We start from the raw sequence: 9421 nt of genomic DNA on the forward strand, positions 1-9421 counted from the left end.
TGTCAACATACCCCGATCAGTCGAGAAGCACATCCACTCGGGCAAATACCCCTTTCATGCAAAAGGGTGAAAACGAAGCTCCTCTACGGATACAATGTACTCTTACAAATACCCCTTTCACGCAAAATCTAACGGTAAATATAAGAAGTACTACTGGAACGATTACTCCCTGGAGTGTCTAGCTTTTTTCTATAGTTGGCAGTTTCAAAGCCGAATTCATTCACCGTGCCGAGAGCATGAAGATTCACCTTCTTGACCGAGTTCCAGGCTGAATTTACTCTGTGCCGAGTGCACAAAGATCAGTCCGATTGACTCAGCTCCAGGCTGAGCTTACTTACCATGTCAAGCGCCTAAAGATGCATCCGAATGACTCAATTTCAGACTAAAAGATATTTACGGTGTCGACTGCGTGGAGGTTTACCAGGGGATTTAAACCCTCTGCCCAACTCATCTTATCCGACAGAGGTTCGGGGACTACACCCAGTGGGTGCACTCTACGTGACCCCACTGGAAGAGAACTCAGAAAGAAACATTTTGCTCGATGCAAGACCAGCTCCAAATCACTCAAGCACTACTCGACTTCCGAGTCGAGGAAGGGCAAGCTAGACCAGTACCAGATCCTCAAGTACTACTCGACCTCTGTGTCGGAGAGTAACATGTTCTATCAGTACCAGCTAAGAAGATTTTTAGTTCTCTCAGACCCCCGCCGACTGCCCGCAGTCGACGGTGGTCTTGGGGACTACACCCAGCGGGTGCACTTAGCGTGCCCCCGCTGGAGAAATCTCCACTCGGTACGGCCTGATCGGTCCGAGTGGAGAACAACAAACAAACAAGTTCTAAGGCTCCCGTCGGCTACCAAACATTTGTTATAAGGTGAGTTTAACGCTCTTCCATGGACCTGTTTTGAGACTTCTTCTAGGACTCAAAGCATGAAACTCATAAGTTTGGATCTCGAACCGACTCGTATGGGCGTTCCTCCGGGATAAGAATGGCATCTCTCCGAGAGAGTAGTCCATGCGTCAATCTTGCTGCCCAGATTTAATGACACACCCATACTCTATTCACGAGTTAACCTCTTCTGAGAGATGAACGAATGTCACCAAGTTGCTCCTCGCGGGCACTTACCCCAGATCAGTCAGGAAGCGCAGTGCCAGAATCCATTGAGATTTTGTTCAAACCTTGGTTGTCTGAAAGCACGATGACGGGTAACGAGTATTTCCGTAATCACTCAGACCAAATTGTTTCTTTCAAAGACTCGTTCTGCAAAATCGCAATCGATTCGGGGGCTAATGTTGGGGATACACATAACAGGTTGGCCCACGAAGGGTCGAAATATCATAAAGTATGGGGTCCACACAACATGTGGGTCTAGATAAATTTCATACATACATATTATCTACTCGGACAAGCAGCATACTATCCACTCGGATGACAATTCACCACTCGACCGTACGACTCACTCGGATATGCGAAGACCAACAATCGACAAGGCAATCAAGGCATCATCTTAGTAGCAGGCTGACATTATGACATCAATGCCCCACTTTGTAACATAGGAGGTGAGGGGTGGCGCACTCTATATAAGACACCCCCACCACTAGACTTGGGGGCAGGCCCTCATTCTTCTCCTCCTAGCTCTCTCTCTCATGAGTCTCAGGACTTAGCTCGGCAATGGAGATCCATTCTCCTCTCTCTCACATACATTGTAATCTCTGGATGCATACTCAGATAAAACAAAGCCTCTCCAGAGCACGAGACATGGGGCTGTTATCTCCACCGTGAGAGGCCCAAACTCGCTAAAACCACCGTGTCACCCATATGCATCTCGATAGATCATGCTCCTTTACCCTATACCTTATTATTGTCGGAATCGTTCCCACGACACCGACCGCGTCAACGGATCAGGCTGGTCTACCGGAGGATCGGGCATCGACACTGACACCTGCTTCGACACCGGCACCAGCTCTACAAGGAGCACCGTCTTCGGCGGCAGCAGCGGCACTACCAGTCGCACGGGCATGGGCACCAGCAATGGCTTCGGCACCTACACCAACACTTGCACTTGCATCTGCTCCAGCCCGTGCAGCGGCAACGGAACCAGCAGTTGCACCAGCAACAGACTAGGCTGCAGTTCGCACTTCATATACCAAAGTCCTTACAAAAACCGACATGTCCACCTTCTTGGTAAGCATTGGCCGCCCAAGTGCTTTGTTCTTTTTTCTTTCCATGTTGTTTCACATGATTCACTATGTTGATCTAACTGCTTGTGTATGTCTTCTTGTTTGCAAACAGAGAATTCCTAGAGCAATGAGGGAGTCGTTCAACAATCCGGGCGACCATGGCCAAGTTTCTCTTACCATGTGCAGCCTTGGTGTGAATGAACCTGCTCAATATATTGTAAGTACAAAGGATGGTCGCATGATGATTGATGCTACAGGATGGTCAAGGTTCAAATCTAAATCATATCTTGCGGTAGGGGACGATGTCAAAATCGAACTTTCTCGGCAAGGAGAGCTGGTCCAAATCAACTTTGAAATTCTTCAGTAGTAGCACGCAACTACCGAACTGATCTATCCTCCGAGAGATTTTGATGTAATACTCTGGCATGGTGAAACAAGTGTCTTGTGTGTATAAGTAGTACGACAATATCGTTGATAGAATTGCAACTTTGACTGCTTGTTTGGAACTGTTGTTTGATTTCATTATAATAGCTGCCGTGCTTTATTCAATCTTGTGTATTCGCCTTGCGACAGCATCTAAAACCAGCGCCGTACCGACCGCTTGCAATATGAAAAGTGCTGAGGTAGAACACATGGGCCCCCAAACATGCAGGGCCACCAGCCTGTGGCCCAAACTCCAGAACCGTGAGCATGTATGAGTATTTCTCAGCTAAACCCCCATAATGCCCGTGCGTTGCACGTAACATCAAGATGCATTTGTATGAGTATTTTATCTTCTGAGAGAAAAGGATGAAAGAGGGAAGGCCTTATTTGCAAATGTGGAGAGGTGTGTGGGTACCTTTTTGCAAAATTGCCATAGTTTCCTTCCTATCCGTCATATATAACTCGGACGGCCTATATTGCAGGATGGCAGGCACACCATCATCACCAACTCGTTTAGTTCCGTGTTAAAAAAACTCTGTTTTTATAATTATATATGTTATATATATTCCCCTTGATTTTTCTTATGTATAAAGTTGTGATATAAAATATCTTTATATTTCTTTACAGAGGGAGTATCTCTCTATCAAAAATATATTTATGTGTAACTAGTTACTCCTGTCTTTCTACTTCCTTTCACTGATACGTGGGGCATCCGGCAACAGGGTCCACGTGCCATATGCACCAAATTAGATTGCACAACTGCACGGTAGACACACCCTGGTCGTAGCGCCACAGTAATGCCCAATGAGCCATCAAATCACAAAAATCCCCACCTTTCCAGCTTTAGCAGTAAGCTGGACGGATGAATCGGCAATATTTCACTGGGCCTGAATCCCCTTTCCCTCTCCTACTTGTTCAGAGAAAACCCCCGCTCGGTGATTGCATAGGGTTTTCTCATGGAGAACCTAGTACGAATTCTTCATCCATCCCCCATAATCCAAGTCCCTTTGTCGCGGGTACTCCTAGGATGGCAGCCGCCACCGTTGATGCATTTTTCTTCCTACTGAATCTAGTGTGTTTCATTTGCAGTGCCCAAAGTGCGAGGACCCTACAGGTTTCTGCGCCCTCGGCGTGACGCCACACTTGTTCCTTCTCATCCTAACACATGATTTTAAAGCGCGCACAGTATGTTCCTAGAATCCTCTTTCCTATCCGGGAGAGTGGGGTTTTTTTGAACATGCTTTTGACTAATTTGGAAATTTGGATTGCTATATTTGGATAAAAGGTATTACCATGGTCAACACTGACGTGAAGGAGGAAATTATTTCTAGATTTGGATATAGGGAATACATTGTGTTATCATATTATTTTTCCTGCAGTGCATTCCTTGCCCTGCCAGAACACATGTACTCAAGATGCTCGGCCTTGCCATAACTGAATACACTAGTTTAAGGGTCACAGTGAAGAAAAGCCATGGATATAAGTTTCGAGTTGGGTTCATGAACCAAGAAGATTGCTGCTTTTTTATGGCCAAACTTGGATAAACTTTCTCAAGTGTTACGGACTGAAAGTTGGCGCATGATAGTTGATGGAAATAGCAGAACCTGGTCTCATCTTCACTACAATCTTCCACCCCGATGTCATTCCAATTGTTCATCCATGTTAGTTTTGTATCTTGTTCTTGCTTCTTGCTCAATTACTTCTTAATCCACCTATTCTGTCTAACTAATCACAATTTAACTTTAGAAGTAGCAACAAATCTCTCACGAAGATGCTACTTCTAACTAATATTTTCTAATAATTGGTGGCATGTGTAGGTTTTTTCAGAGTTAAGTAGGCTACTCGTTTGTTATTCTATAAGAACTCGGTTGTTACTCATGGCACTGAAGTTGACTTGGACGACATCCACAAGTTCCTACACTTTATTGATCATCTTGAGGTCCTTGTGGGGCGTTTCAATGGTGGAAGGCCACGTGGGATATGTGTGCCACTGCTGCACTCATTGAACAGGTCCAACTATGTTGAGAAACTTATGGTACGAGCTGTTTTCTGTTATATATGTTCATAAACTCTTGCTTATGCATAGTTTTACATTTGTGATCTTCTTGAAACAGGAATTGCTCAGGTCTATTGTTCCTATACAGATGCCTGACCATGGTCGGGTCAGACTTGCACTTGGTCACAACATGATGTTTATGTCGACCTACTCTATTCCCCTTGGAGGTGAAAAGATACTTATTCATGGGTGGTCTCAAATAATGAAGGCCTGTCCATCTTGGAGAATAGGACAGAAGATTATGTTCCCGCTTTTCCATGGCTCTAAAGCAAATATCTTGTTTATTGACCACATTGCGAGATGAAGCCGCTCTCAGTAGGTTGTGGATGCACCGGGTGGCGCCTAGGCCTTGACCTAGGCTTGGCGGCCTCACCCTTTGGTTAACTGTAGGCAAAGTAGCATTGTTTGAGGCGTGCTTTGTACGGCTGAACCTGTATAAGTACTCATACTGCATTCAGCTATGGTTGTTAAGTGCCCCTGCTGGTTTCAGTTAAGGTTGTTGACTACTCTTCCTGCTTTTACAGTCTATCATGTTTCTTCAATCTTGTCTCCCTCCAGCCGCCAAAACCAAACCAGCGGCGGCGGGGCCGCCTGCTTCCGCCTCCCACGGCTGGTTGCGCCTCAGCGCACACATCGCCGCCCCACCGTCTCCTAAATCATTAATGCCGACCTCCGAGGCCTCGCCGTCGTCCTCCCCGCGCTTTTCTACACTCGCCGCGGCGCCGCCCTCTCGCGTTGTCAACATGGTCAACAAACAAGAGGAATTGGGAGAGGACTGTGCGTGGAGAAGATGATAGTAGGGGCCCACCATGTCCATGGCCGGACGCAAGGAAGTTCCTCATTTTTTTATATATATACTCCATTGTCAGCGCATGGAAAAAGAAAACGCTTCCTGCTAGTGGTTTCCTGACATCTGGGACCCACAACATTGTCAGCGTATATAGTCAATAGACAAAAGAACAGCACAAGATCGGCTGACACCTGGGACGTAGCTACTCGAGCAGTATTTTTTGTTATTGTTGAGACGGAGCAGGGTGTCAACTGGGTCGTGGCCCATCTAGCCCAGGCTTATATTTTATGTTCACCCCATGACCAGCCCAGCTATTTTTTGTTTGTAAAAATGAGCCCAGTTTATTTTTTCAGAAGAATACCCAATCCAGGCCTACTTATTTTTCTACGCCCTGATGGGCCGCAACTCTTTCAAGACGCCTGCAAATCTTGAAAGTTATATGAAATGGGTTATGAATATATAAAAAGATGACAAATTGGCAATTACTTTATTATTTCTGAATTTTTTCATATTTTCAGATTCCAATTTCATTGGGCTTTAACCTAATTCAAATATATATATATTCAAAGTACTTTAAATCTGGCTCCACATTTCGGTATTAAAAATAGTTTGGAACCCACAGAAATACATGAAATTTCGTTTAAATTTTTAACCCTGGCCCTGGCCAACAACAAAACGGACTGCAATAAATTGCATAATAAGTTGCAATGAGCTATATATAAATTATTAAAAAATAGGGAATGGTCTGACTTGTGGGCCTATTAAGTTGATGCGTATGCAAGATTTTTTTTTACTTATTATATACAACAACATATGATTCTAGTTGACTTGTGGGTAGTGTTTCTTCAATCTCTGATCTTCTTGCTCCATCCGCCAAATCCAGCGCCTGCGGGACCGCCTGCTCCCGCCTCCCATGGCTGGCTATGCTGCCGCGCAGGCCTCACCGCCCCTTACTACTCCCACCGCTGGCCAGGCCGTCCCTCTACTCACCCACATCCCTCCACTACTGTGGCTTCGTCGCTTCCGGGTCATTCCCTTCCTGGGTCTTGCCATCGTCCATCGCGCTGGTGTTCTCGACACGGCGTGGTCAACGTTATCAACAAACGACAACATTGGAAGAGGGACGTACATGGAGAGGCTGACAGTTGGGACTCACATGGTCCATGGCCGCATGCAAGCAAGTACCTCCTTATTACGCCAAAAAGAATGAATAATCCCGCTGACAGCTCGGACCCACCAGCTATATCTTCGCATGCAAGGAAGTGTCTCCTTATTACACACAAAAATGAATACTCCCCCTGCTAGCTGGGACCCACCATAGTGGGAGGCTGACTTGTGGGCCTACTAAGTTGACACGGATGGAGGGCTTTGTCAACTTAGTCAACAAACGATTCTATCACCAGTGACCGTTGGATTGTTAACATCCAACAGTCGTCCTACTTCTTCAACCTCTAATTTTCTTGCTCCAGCCATCCAAACCACCGTGTGCTCTTTCCTCCCGTGGCTGGCTGTGTTGTCGCGGAGGCCTCACCTCCCCTACTACTCCCACTGCTGCCCAGGCCCTGCGGCGACGGCAACCTCACACCGCAGCCGAACCAGTGAACCCTCGTACTCCTCTCCGCGTGGGCATCCACTGCCGTGTCTTCCCCCGTTCCGCGTCGTTCCCTTCCTAGGCCTCGCCATCGTCCACCGCCTTGGTGCTCTCAGCGCGGCTGGTCAATGTGGTCAACGAACGACTTCCATTGGAAGAGCACTGTACGTTGAGTGGCTGACAGCTGGGTCCACGGCCGCAGCAAGGAAGTGCCTCCTTATTACATGCAAAATAATTATTCCTCCACCTGACAGCAGGGACCCACCAGACGGGCCACGGTATTTCGTGAAAAAAAAAACGTTCCCCCCTGACTGCTGGGACCCACTAGCTACATCTTCGCACGCAAGGAAGGGCGTCCATATTACGGGCAAAGAAATGATTCGCCCCCCTGACTGCTGGGACCCACCAGCTACATCTTCGCACGCAAGGAAGTGCCTAACAGTCGGGACACACCCGGTCGAAGCGTACGTAGCGTTGTCATTCTGGTCGCGAACGTGTACGTACATACTGGTCGATGTAGTGGTGTGCACATGTGGTAGTAGAGGCGCGCACATGTCGTAGTAGAGGTGCGCACATAGCATGTACACGTACGTACAGCGACCAGGATGCAAGAAAGAAAATACGGCCACATACGTACATTCGGGCGGGGTCTCGAACGCGTACTCACGCATACATGCGGCCAGAGCTCGTGTACATGGCTGGGTCGGAATGGAGAAGCTACGCCGTCGTCGTGTTCATGGGGAGGCAACTGGCTGGGTCAGAACAGAATGCATTGTCATGTTCATCGGGAGCCAACCGGCTTGGATGGAACGGCCAATAGAAATGAGGCTTGGCGTACCGCAGAATGGAGGAAACGACCTTGTGTTCGACCGACCACGGTCGAAACAGGATCCTATTCATCGGGAGGGGTCTGGCATACCGCAAAACGGAGGAAACGGACCTCATACGGTCGAAACGGGGTCCTGTTGATCAGGAGGGGTGTGGCGTACCACAAAACGGAGGAAACAGACTTGTGTTGGAGCGCTACGGTCGAAACGGTAGCGTACCGCAAAACATGACTCCACGGGATACTGTTCATCTCCATCATCGACCTCCTCCAGCCTTCACGGGCTCCTATTCATCCATGGTCGACCTCCTCCAGCCTCCACCTGCAACTATTCTTCCACGGGCTCTTGTTCATCCAGCCTCCACCGCGCGCTCCTCCACCGGCTAGTGTTCAACCAGCCCTATCCATGGGGTCCTGTTCAACCACCCCTCCACGGGCTACTGTTCATCCAGCCCTCCACCGACTACTGTTCAACTAGCCCTCCAGCAGCTACTGTTCATCGAGCCCTCCACGGGGTCCTATTCATCCAGCCCTCCATGGGGTCATGTTCATCCACTGGCTCGATCGAAAGGGTTCCTGTTCATCCAGCGGCAACGGCCTCTACTACCACGGGGTCCTGTTCATCCAACCCCCCACCAGGAACTATTCATCCAAACCCCCCAACAAAGCTCACTGTTCATCAAGAGGCAGCATCGAACGGCTTCGGTTAGTAGCAGTAGCGAAGAAATCACTCGGGTTCAGATAACAGCAAGGGATCGATCGATCACTCTGGTTCAGTAAGTGTAGCCTGAAGTGTAATCGCTCGGGTTCCGTTAGAGAGCAACGCCTCGCACACAGGCGCGTACGTACGAGAGAAACGCACATCACTCGGCTCCCAACCACCCACCGTAACTGGGAAGTCCCCCGATATTTTCCTCGCCCTCGCTTCTACAACGGTTTTCTCCATCATGGACAGCCCAAAGAATGTCATGCAGCTGCGTCTCTGGCCCGCCCAGGACGAAGAGCCCATTTTTGTCAGGATTTTTTGTCATAGAAGTATGACCCCACCACATCTATTCTAATATCGGGTTTCGTCACAATTATGGTCATAGAAGTGTCATAAGCATGACAGGAAAAAATTTCATTCGGCCCAAAATGTCACAGATGTGTCTTTTCTTGTAGTGGTTGCTTGTTCATATGCTTGAGTATCTAAATTATTATGTCAAAACTAGAGTATTTCTTTGAATCACATAAAATTCCAAATGTCCATGCCATAAAGAAAAGAATATGATATGACTTGATGAATAGCACTCCACATCAAAAATTCTGTTTTTATCACTTACCTACTCGAGGCCGAGTAGGAGTTAAACTTGGGGATGCTGATACGTCTCCAACGTATCTATAATTTTTTATTGTTCCATGCTATTTTATTATCAATCTTGGATGTTTTATAATCATTTTCTATCTTTTTTGGTACTAACCTATTGACATAGTGCCCAGTGCCAGTTCCTGTTTTTTCAATGTTTTTACATCGCAGGAATCAATATCAAATGGAGTCCAAATGACACGAAACTTT

This window comes from Triticum urartu, chromosome 3A, assembly GCF_056163025.1.
Source record: "Triticum urartu cultivar PI428250 chromosome 3A, HENAU_Tu73, whole genome shotgun sequence".
NCBI lineage: Eukaryota > Viridiplantae > Streptophyta > Magnoliopsida > Poales > Poaceae > Triticum > Triticum urartu.